The 11,382-nt window shown below is 38.6% G+C and overlaps 1 pseudogene; it reads right to left on the bottom strand.

The window, feature by feature from the left end:
- Window positions 1-10,619: 10,619 nt before the first annotated feature.
- LOC102850906 overlaps window positions 10,620-11,382 on the bottom strand; it is a 109,171-nt pseudogene continuing 108,408 nt past the window's right edge.

An 11,382-nucleotide genomic window follows, 5' to 3' on the forward strand; every position in this document is an offset into this window, starting at 1 on the left:
TATATTTACTTTTCAGATGTTGTTACAAATATGTTTCTAAACCCAAGATACTAATGACAGTATCAAAGCAAGTTCTAAGCTTGCACAGAGGCACAAAAATACACTTAGGAATTTTGCATTTACTTTGAGCTGTTAGAATTCAATTTTGATGCATGCTCAATTGAGAATTAAAAGTTCAAATATTGATTTGCATAGGAAATTAGCAATTAAGTACCCACATAATTAACTTGCACCTGCCAATTGATGTACCAATTAGGTTTACAGCCACCTTAAAAGAAACTTCATGAAAATAAAGTTTCTGCCATTTTTTGGCAATAATTTCCTGTAGAGGATTTGTAGTTGTTAGGTGCTGTCAATCAGCTTTATAGCAATGCTATATACAATTTATAGCAATGCTATGTACAACAGAACAAACCCTGCCCCATTCTGAGCCATCCTCACAATTTCTGCTGAGTTTAAGCACATTGTCCTGTCTCTGTCAATCCAGATTCTTCAGGGTTGATCTCTCCCACTAACCATCTACTTTCCCAAGCATATTTATTGTCTTTTAGCTGAGACTGGCCTCTCTTGATTATGTGCCCAAAGTATGTATATCTATGTTGTTGTTATCGAGTATCATTGAGTCAGAACTGCCCCAGACTGACTCTTTAGTTGGTTTTCAGCGGCAATCAATTGGATGGGAGATTTTCTATCCTTTTCCTATAGAACAATTGATGGAATTGAACAGCATACTTTCAGGGCTGCAGCTTTTTACAGTAGACCACCAGAAATCCATATGTATACCTTTGGAAGTACAAAATTCCACAGAAAAGTGTGTGTACTGAGTAGGAGAAGAAGCCTCCACAAAACTACTGAAACTTCTTCTTTTGGTTCAAAGGCTACATAATGGGTTTGATACCAATCTTCTTTCCATTTTTGAGGGCCTACTTTCCTTCCCTTTTTGTGTCATTTATATTCAGATTAAAATAGTGGTATGAGCGCTACCTCAGCCTTTCTCAATATCTGGTATATTTTCGTCTCCACCAACATTTCTTCCAACAGTCCTTGTACATGAATATCATTATTACATCTGATTCTCAGAGATCTTCTATGAGCAACTTCGCCAATTTCATTGTCTCCAACACACATACTCCCATTACCTCAGTCACTTGGTCAATTCATCTTATCCAGAGCCTTCCTGTCTTATATTGTCCCTACACTTTTCCAAGCATGATGTTCCTTCTCCAAAGACTGGTCCTTCCTGGCAACATGCCCATAATATGTGAGCCAGAGCTTCAAAATCCTTGCCTCCTGTAAAATGGTGCAATCACTATGGAGGGCTGTAAGGCACTTTCTCAAAAAGTTGCAAATAGAAATACCATTTGACCCAGCAATTTCACTACTTGGAACATACTCTAAACAAACCATAACTACTACCCAGGCAGATATGTGCACACCCATGTTTATTGCGGCTTTGTTCACAAGAGCGAAGAGTTGGAAGCAACACCAACAAATGAATGGATAGAGAATCTCTGGTATATTCATGCAATAGCATACTACGCTGCATTGAAAAACAAGGAACTCATGCAATATTATTCAACATGGGTTACCCTGGAGGACATTATGCTGAGTGAAATATCTCAGTCACAAAAGGACAAATGCTGCACAGTGCCATTACTGTAGAATAGAACTGACATCAGGGTTGGGGTGAAACTGAGAAAAATTGGATAAATTATGTATACTGCATTAAAACAGATGAGGGAGAGAACAGTTTAAAAGTGATATATTATTGGGTATTATGGCTATGACAAGAGTCCAGAATGAAGGTTGCATAGTACTTGGGGCGGAAGAGGGGGATTGAATACCAATGAAGGGATTTTTCTTTTACTTTTCAAAGAGCGAACTCGGGGTAGGGAGGAAAAAATGCAACAATGAATAAATGGAAATCCAAAATCTCTGTAAATGTTCATTAAAATTAATAAAATATTTTTTAAAAAAAGCACTCTGGAAAGTAAATATATCACATAATAAAGCTATTATCTACTCCCTATCTAAAATTAATTTAAAAAAATCCTTGCCTATAATGAGCAGAGCCTGGTTTCACCCTCTCCAGGACAGATCTCTTTGGTCTCTTAGCAGTCCATGATATGTCCAATACTTTTCTCCAGCACCACAACACAAAGGCATTGGTTCTTCTTCTGTCACTGTTAGTCATTGTCCAGCTCTCTGATGCATAGTAAGTAATTGTGAAGACTATGGTTTGGATAAGTTGTGCATTAATATGTAGACTGCAGATTTTCCCAATACAATTTGGTTTTTGATTTCCTGGCTGCTGGAACCAATAGTGTTGATTATGGAAACAAGCAAGCTGAAACTGTTAGCAATCTCAGCCACTTCTCCATATATCATAATGTTGCCAATTGACCCAGAGGTAAGAATCTTTATTTTCTTGATGTTGAGCTTAAATCCATATTGAATACTACAGTCCTTGACCTTCTGCAACAAACATCTCAGGTCTTTCTCAGTTTAAGCAAGTCAGTTGCCTCATCTGCATAATGCAGGTTGTTGATAAGTTTTCCTCCAATCCTGATGCCAAGTTCCTCCCTAAAAAAGTCAAGTCTCCTAGATGATCTGTTCCACATATAGATTGAAAAACTATGGAGATAGACTGCATCTTGGCATGGATTTTTCCTGATTTTGAGCCATGCAGTGTTTCCTTGCTCTGTTTTGACAGCTGCTTTTTGAGCCTAGTATAGGCTTTGCATGAGCACAATCAAGTGTTCTGGGATTTCCATTCTTCTGAAGGTTAGTCACAATTTGTTTTGATCCACACAGTCAAATGCCTTTGCAAATTCAATGAAACACAGATAGATGTTCCTCTGATTCTCTCTTCTTTCAGCCAAGATCCATCTAACAGTGACTATAATGTATTAGATATGAGAATTTTCACATATGTTTATTTGATTGTTAGTGCACAGACTTTGTTGGTGAACTTTCAGCATGCCAGTTTGTTACGTACAGAAGCCAGAGTGATTTGTAGGTATTAGAACCATGGTGTGGGCTTTCCAGGGAGCTGGAATTACAGAGGAGATTTATTCACTTACAGAAAATGTTACCAGATACCAAGAAAAGGGAGTAATTTTCAGATAGCTCTTCTTCCTAACATTCATTTGGTTTTTAGGTCATATCTGAGGTAGCCAGTCTTACATACAATTTTACATAAAGGAAGATAACAAGTGTAATTTGCAGAAGAAGGGAAGGTAATGAATCTGGGATACTTAAGAAATAATGAGCAGAGAAATCAATTCATCTACCTATAATGTTGTTGTTTTTGTGTACTGTCGAATTGGAACTGACCTATAGCTGAACCACCATTGGGTGTTCAGAGGCAGTTAAACATATGGGAGGAGATTGCCCATCCTTCTTCCATGGAGCACTTGGTGGAGTCAAACTGTGTGCCTTTGGGATTACAGTGTAGCTTCCTGCCACCACGCCACCAAAGCTCCTTCATCTACCTATAGTCAATTGACGATTTTCTTTTTTAGTCAATTGATCTTTGACTATGAAACAAAACCTCATTGAATGAGAAAAATAGGCTTCTTAACAAATGGTAGTGGTCAAACTGGGTATCTACCTACAATTTGAAATAAGATCCACATCTCATACTAACTACAAAAACTAGCTAAGATGGTTCAAAAGTCTAGTGGTGTATAAAAGGCAAATGCCACATGAGGTCAACCATATCTGACCCTTACCAACTTTACAAAGGAGAATTGTCCCCACCCACAGCTTCACTAGCACAAACTCAATACTCAGGAGGTCAGAAATGCTCCCCTATGTTCTCAAACCTCTGTCTACTCATCCCATCACCAATCTTACTGCTTTACTGGGTCCAAAATTCAACCAATGCAATAGTCTCCATACCATAAAGAACTATATTGGGAAAGTCAAAAGTTTATAATCCAAGCTAATAACAAGATACATTCAAGACAGCTCCAGAAATATGCATGTAGGCACATTGGCCTTGATCCTTGTGACTTGATATTCCCAGTTTCTCAATACTGCTAATATTGGCTTCCCATTCCTAGTTGTCCAACAAAGTTCTCAGTCCAGCCAGTATAGGCTCTCCCCTCCTCCACGGTCCCATCTGGCATCAGGTCTCCAGTTTGGCAATAGGTGTTGCTTCCATAAGTGAGGCCGGAACAAGAAGGTAGTCCATTGTTCTTTCATCTCTTCAGTGACACCAGAAGATCTGTCGCTCTTTCCTACAGGCTTGCTCAAATCAATGGCAAGAATAGCCAATCCCCTTGTAGATTGTTAAGACTGGCCAATCTTCTTGTGTAATGGTAGTTAGCCAAACTCCTTGTGGATAAGCTAACACACCCCATTCACATGTTCAAGTAAAAAAAGTTATATTGAAATATAAACTCTACAAGTGATAAAACAAAATTAGTGGCAAGAAGCTACACTGCAATCTTGAAGGCACAAAGTTAAAATCCGCTAGCTTCTCCAAAGGAGAAGTATGGGCAATCTCTTCACATGGACATAACTGCCTCTGAAATCCCTCTGGAGAATCAGCTATGGGTGGGTTCCAACTCAACAACAATAATAACAACAAGAACAAAGATAATTAAAGAAGCAGGAACAAATATAGAGGCTTAACTATGGTATGATTAGATTATCAAACATAGCAAATATATGTACTAGGGGAGAATAAAATGAATAAACTTGACAAATTCAAATAAATTCTTTCCATTTCCCTCACCCCTCAAACCATCAAATTGTACACCCAAATAATTAATCACCTCTTCCCCCTGCACATCCACATCCCTCTGCTTCCAGCCTCTCCCACCCCTCCTGGATCCTTATACTCATTCTACAATAACAGTTTTATACAATATTTATCCTTGTGGGACTGAATTAGTTCACTCAGCATAATGCTCTCTAGTCCCTCCCAGGTTAGGTAATAATTTATAAAATTATTGTTCCTGTGTGCTGCATAGTATTCCATTGTGTGAATGTACCATAATTTCTCAATCCATTCATTTGTGGTTTAAAATTTGGGTTGTTTCCATGTCCTTGTGATGGTGAAAAATGCTGCTATGAACATTGGTGTAAAAATCTCTGTTTATTTGGAGAGACAATGTTTTAGTATATGTGCTGCCGAAGCGAGCACGAGACAATGTTTTATAGGAAGTCTTTTTGTGTTCTGTAAATATTACATTTTTTAAAATTGCAGATTCCCCAGTCTTCGTGATGTCTTTTATTGTAATATTTATGACTAAATAAGAAAAACACTTCTGAGAAACAAAAATGAGATTGGAGGTATAGCATTCATTGATCTCAAAACCTACTACACAGCAGTAGAAACCAAAACAGCATGATAATGGTATAATGACAGGCACATAAACCAATGGAACAGAATCAGGAACCCAGAAATAAACCCACTAGCTATGGTCAACTGATATTCGATAAGTAAATCAAAGCTTTCAAATAGGAAAATGATAACCTCTTCAACAAATGGTGCTGGGAAAACTAGACTTCCACCTGCAGAAAGCTGAAACAGAATCCGCATCTCACACCATACACAAAAATCAACTCAAGGAGGATCAGAGACCTGGGAGTAAAGCCCAAAACTATAATATTCATAAGAGACAAACTGGGATCAAGCTTAGAAGTGCTAGTCAAAGGTATAAAGAGACTGCCAGATACAACCAGAAATGCATACTTTAAAGAGGATAAAATTGATGCATGGGACCTTCTAAAGATTAAATCTCTATGCACATCAAAAACTTATTCCAAAAGGGTGAAAAGAAAACCTACAGACTGGAAACAAACATTTGGTAATACCATCTCAGACAAGAGTTTTATATCAAAAATTTACAGAATACTTCTGGGCCTCCACCAGAAAAAGACTGATAACCCAATTACAAAATGAGCAAAAGACACGGAAAGAATTTTCACAGAGGAAGATATTTGAATGGCAAACAGACACATGAAAAAAATACTCTAAATCACTGACAATAAGAGATGCAAATCAAAACCACAATGATGTACCATCTCATTTCAGTATGAGTGGAAAAGTTTAACAGGGCAGCAAGTAATAGATGTTGGAGAGGATGTGGCGAGAAAGGAACTTTTATACATTGGTGGTGGGGTTGTAAAATGGAGAAACCATTCTGGAAGGCAGTTTGGCGCTTCCTCAAAAATCTGAACATAGAAATTCCATAGGACCCAGCTATTCCACTACTTGGAATATACTCTGAGAGTATGAGAACTGAGGTATCATGTGTTCTTATACACACACCATAGATTAGTATAGGGGACATTACACTGAGTGAAATAAGCCGTTCACGAAAGAACAGATACTATATAAGACCATTGCTCTGAAAACTAGGTGGAAGGTTATATGTGGAGAAAATAATCAAGTGTGGTTAAAGGGGGCAGAGAGGAGAAAATGAATGGAAAGACAATGAATACTTTTGGAATGGGTGGGTGAAAGGAAGGAGAGTGTGGAAAGAGGAACCATCAGACATTTTAGAACAGTATATTTATGACTGATTGATGGGAAATATCCCAACCTCAGATTATCTGCTGTGCAAACTTTCACATAAATCATACTAGAAAGTGATTTTAAAACAATACAAAATTGTATATAACTTGTCTTCTCCATCCCTAATGATTTCTAAGAAGTCTTTTTGTGTTCTATAAATATTACATTTTTTAAATTGCAGATTCCCTAGTCTTTGTGATGACATCTTTTATTGTAAAATATTTTAATCAAATCACAGTCTCTTTAACTTGAGAGTTTCCAGAGTTCATGTTTTTTACCTAAGATTGTTTTTTCATGTCAAAAGTGTAAGTTTCAAAAAAAAAAGTAAGTTTCTTTTGTGTTTACATAGTTATATTAATGGGTTTTTTTTATTTCAGTCTGTTTAGATTTTTTGACACAACGCATGCAAATATGAGAAAGAGCCTCAAATTTATTTTCTTTATTTTAATTTTGTTAATTGCTATTGAGAATAACCACAGAAAACCTACCCCCATTAAACAGCCAATCTTCTGGTTGAAACCCTTGCTTTGAATGTACCTCACAACCATTACTCCTTAATAATAGACTACTGTCACCGAGCAGTTATGATTCATGGTGACCTTCCATCAACCCTTCATTGGGTTTTCTAAATTTTAAATCAGTATGGGAAAAGACTGCCTCATCTTCTGCCATGAAATTACTGGTAGATTAGAAATACTGGTTACTGGTACTCAGTGATATCAGATAGCATTCTACACCACTAGAACTATGGAAAAGCCTGTAAGATTCACCAAACATCCTCTGCGCTGTCTTATGCCTCATCAATCACACAGATTTGGCCAATATAACAAGAAGAGAATATGTCACTTTGGTCTAAGGCGGTTGTTGTTGTTGTTTGGTGCCATCAAGTCCAGCATGACTCATAGCGATCCTTTGAACAAAAGATTTAAACTCTGTTCTATCCTATGCCATCTTAGTTAATGCAAAGTAATTTGTTTTTTTCTGTGTTTGTTGACTTTAATTTTATTTGTTTATCTTCATATAGGAATGTTTTACTCTTATTATGATACAGTATTTCACAAGATATGGGAGATTGAAGCCAAAAACACTAAGTGGAATCAAACCTCTTTCAAATCACAGTGGTCTTTTACACTCCAGTGAGTCGTAAGTTTTCTGTGTTATACCATTGTTCTCAAGGTTCTCAAGGATTGTAGCCTGAAATGGGGATTCTTGTACTAGTGCTTATTGAGTGGATACACTATGGTGAAACCTTTAAAATATTGAAGGGAACATAATACAAAGCAAGAAACCAATGTAGTTGGTTGACATTTAACTTAAGCTTGATGATGCTAATGCTTTCCAGAATTGTCACATTTGTGTTTTTCCAATGATTCAAGTAGTCTCTTCTGTAGAAGGAAATATTTATTATTAGAAAACAGTATTCCTTGTAGAATTATTAGTTAGTTATAATTACCAGTATTACTTGAACAAGAAACCTCTTAGGATAGTATAGTCCTTAAATATTCTTCACTCCCTCTACCAGGTTTCTGGGGTTGTAAATCGTGATGGGAGGGGGACTGCTCAACTTTTCCCCTCAGAGCCTGCTGGATGTGAGCTGCCAGAGAGCATGACCTTTGGGTTAACAGCACAACTCATTAGGGACTACTCCATCAGAATACCTTCAAGTATTTTTACAATCTCTTTTGGGAACTGATTAAGCAGGTCACATGCCCTTTGGAATTTTTTTTTCTTTCCACATTATGGTTCAGATTCACAAAGCTCCAGTAGAAACCTTTTTCCTGATAAAAATTGGCAGTTTTAGATCATCTCTTTATGTTAATCACATTCTGATCATTATACTTACTACTCTGTATTACAACTTGTTTATTGATTGACAAATTCTCTAGAAATCCTTAGTCATGTTTTTCCTGTGGCCTTCCTACAACTCCAAGCATGCTGTCAACATTTACTGATATATGCTATATAAAATCCTCACTCTATCTACATAGAATTTAATAACACATGTTACATAATTATATAATGAGCCCAGCAGCTGAGATCTTCATGAAAACCTAGCTAAGTTTTCCCCACATGCCAAGGATAAAAATATAGAATAAAAAAACAGAACTCTTACATGTTAAAATTTAAATCACCATGCCTACTCAGCTATGTTGCTATTGTTGTTGTTGTTGTTGTTAGGTGTTGTAAAGTTGAACATAACTCATAGTAGTAGTAACCCTATGAACAACAGACCTGAACTTCTCCTATCCTGTTCCACCCTCATTATTTATAGCACACTTAAGTCTATTGCTGAAGTCACTGTGTCTATCCATTTCTTGGGGTGAGAGACAATCGTTCTCTCTTTTTCTGACCCTCCATCTTTCCAAATATATTGTCCCTTTCCAAGGAATAGACTCGCTAGCAACATTTCCAAAGTATGAGAGATGAAGATTCACCACCCTTGTCTCCAAGGAGCACACTGCTTGCACTTTCCCAAGACATAGCTGCTTGTTTTTTTTGCCGTCCAGGGGTTATTCAGTACTCTTCTTTAACAGAACAACTCAAAGTCTTCAACACATCTTCTATCATCTTTATACTTTGACCAGCTCTCAGACATGTAGCAAGCGATTAAAACGACTTTGGCCTGAATCAGGTATATTTTATTTTTCAGACTAATATCCTTGCTCTTTAGTATTTTGGAGAGATTCCTGACAGCTGATTTGTCTAGTGCAGAATGCCTCCTGATCCCTTGACTGCTTGATTGTTGGTCTAAATAAGAAGAAATCATTGACAATTACTATCTCTTCTCTATGTATATTAAACTTGTTATTGTGGTAAGGATTTTTCTTTTTTAATATTGAGATGTAGACTACGTTGAAGGCTGTAGACTTTTCTTTTCTGCAGCAAGAGTTTCAAGTCCTCTTCATTTTCAGCAAACAAGGTTTTGTCGTCTGTTTAACTCAGGTTATTGATAAGTCTTCCTCCAATCCTGATGTCACCTTCCTCTTCACAGAGTACAGCTACACAAATTATTCACTCAGAATACAGATGAAATAGATATGGAGAAAGGATACATTTCTGATATGCACCATTTAAAAAAAAATAAACCATTTAGCATTCCTTTGCTCCATCCAGACAATAACTTCTTGGGCCAGGTATAGATTTTATATGAGCACAATCAATTGCTATGATTCCCATTCTTGTCAATGTTAGCCATAGTTTGTTATGAACCCTGTAAAAGGAGCAATAGAAACATGAGGAAAGCAAAGTTTGACATCTACTAACTCCACAAGGGGTAACTGCCCCACCAACAATATCCATAGCACAAAACCGATTCCCATGAGGTCAGGCATGTCCCTCCCCCACTGTCTCCTCTCATCTCTTCTACAAAATTCAATTACAATCCTATAGCTCAATTGGATGCAAAATCCATTTCAATAGCTCATAGAGCACAACAACCATACTCATGATTATAAGGGTTTATTAAGAAACTCAAAAGGCTATAATTCAGGTTAGTAGCAAGAATACAATTACTCACTTAGGACAGCGGCAGAAATGTGCCCACAAGACCCTCAGCTTTCAGCCTTATAGCTTTAGGCCAGTCTTGAAAAGCTTTTAGTCCTGCTAATTATGACTCATCTCACCTCAGCCCTCCAATAAACTTGGATGAAGGCTCCTAGCCCTGTTCTGTGTGGTTGCAGTCCCAGGTAAATTCTGTCTTTCATTGAGTCTCTGGTTTTTTACTGTGGCTGCTACCGTGGTCTTAAAGGTCTGGCTGGTGTAAGAATCTCTTATTTGAAAGGGCATGTACTGCTTCCTGCTTCTACTTTGCTGGTGTTAAGAGTCATTATTTTCTACTGAATTTGCTCAATTTAATGGCAAAATTAGCCAATCTTCTTGTGAATAGAAAGACACACTACATTTGCATGTCCCGCCCTTTCACTTGGCAAAGTCAAAGTCAAAGGGAAAAAAGTCATTTTAAACAATCAACCTTTAACACCACATCCACACAGTCAAATGCTTTTTTTCTTTTCTTTTTTTCTTTTTTTTTTTTTGGTGGGGAGGGCGAATGAGAATTGAGAATTTAATGTGTGGGAAGGCAGGCTGCTCAGGATGTGGCCTCCATCGAGAGGACGCCCTGACCTTGGTCTTGGGCCAGCAGACGCAGAAGCAGGGAGTGCAGGGCCCTGCAGACAGGTGTGTAGCCCGGGCGGCTCAGATGCAGGTAATCATACATGTCATGGTGACTATGGTGCCATCCGAGTGCACGAAGCCAGGGTCGGCATCTAGGAAGTGGGCCCTTGGTTGGCCAGCCAATGCTGCCCGTACCAGTTCATTCACCCGTCAGTTCTTCTCCCGAAGTGGGTTGGGGTGCTGGCCCCGTGGGAGCAGACCCAGCACTACAACTCGGGCCTGGGGCTGCCGCTGGTTTACCAGTTGCACGATGGCCTTGATGCCGCCTGTCACTTGTTCGGCTGTGTGTCAGTGGCTGTTGGTGCCCACCCAAACTACTACAATCTTGGGCCGGATGTGTTCAAGCTCCCCGTTCTCCAGGCGCCATAGCACGTGCTGGGTGCTATCTCCACCAATGCCAAAGTTAAGTGCATGCAGAGGAGAGAAGAGCTCCCGCCAGATCTCTCACTGGTGCATCAGATGGACCAAGGAGTCTCCGATGAAGACGACTTCGGGTTCCTTATCTTTGCTGTCCTCCACAAATCGATGGTGCAGGGACATCCAGCGCCCGTCCCCCTGCACGTCCTGCACCGAGGTGGGCTTGCTGGCCGGGTTCTCCTCCGCATCTTGGCACCGGAATTCCTGCAGGATCAATGTCCAAATGCCTTTTCATAGTAAATATAACACAAACATTTTTT

Source organism: Elephantulus edwardii, unplaced genomic scaffold (genome assembly GCF_000299155.1).
Source record: "Elephantulus edwardii isolate Elephantulus edwardi_28Jun2011 unplaced genomic scaffold, EleEdw1.0 scaffold00007, whole genome shotgun sequence".
Classification (NCBI taxonomy): domain Eukaryota; kingdom Metazoa; phylum Chordata; class Mammalia; order Macroscelidea; family Macroscelididae; genus Elephantulus; species Elephantulus edwardii.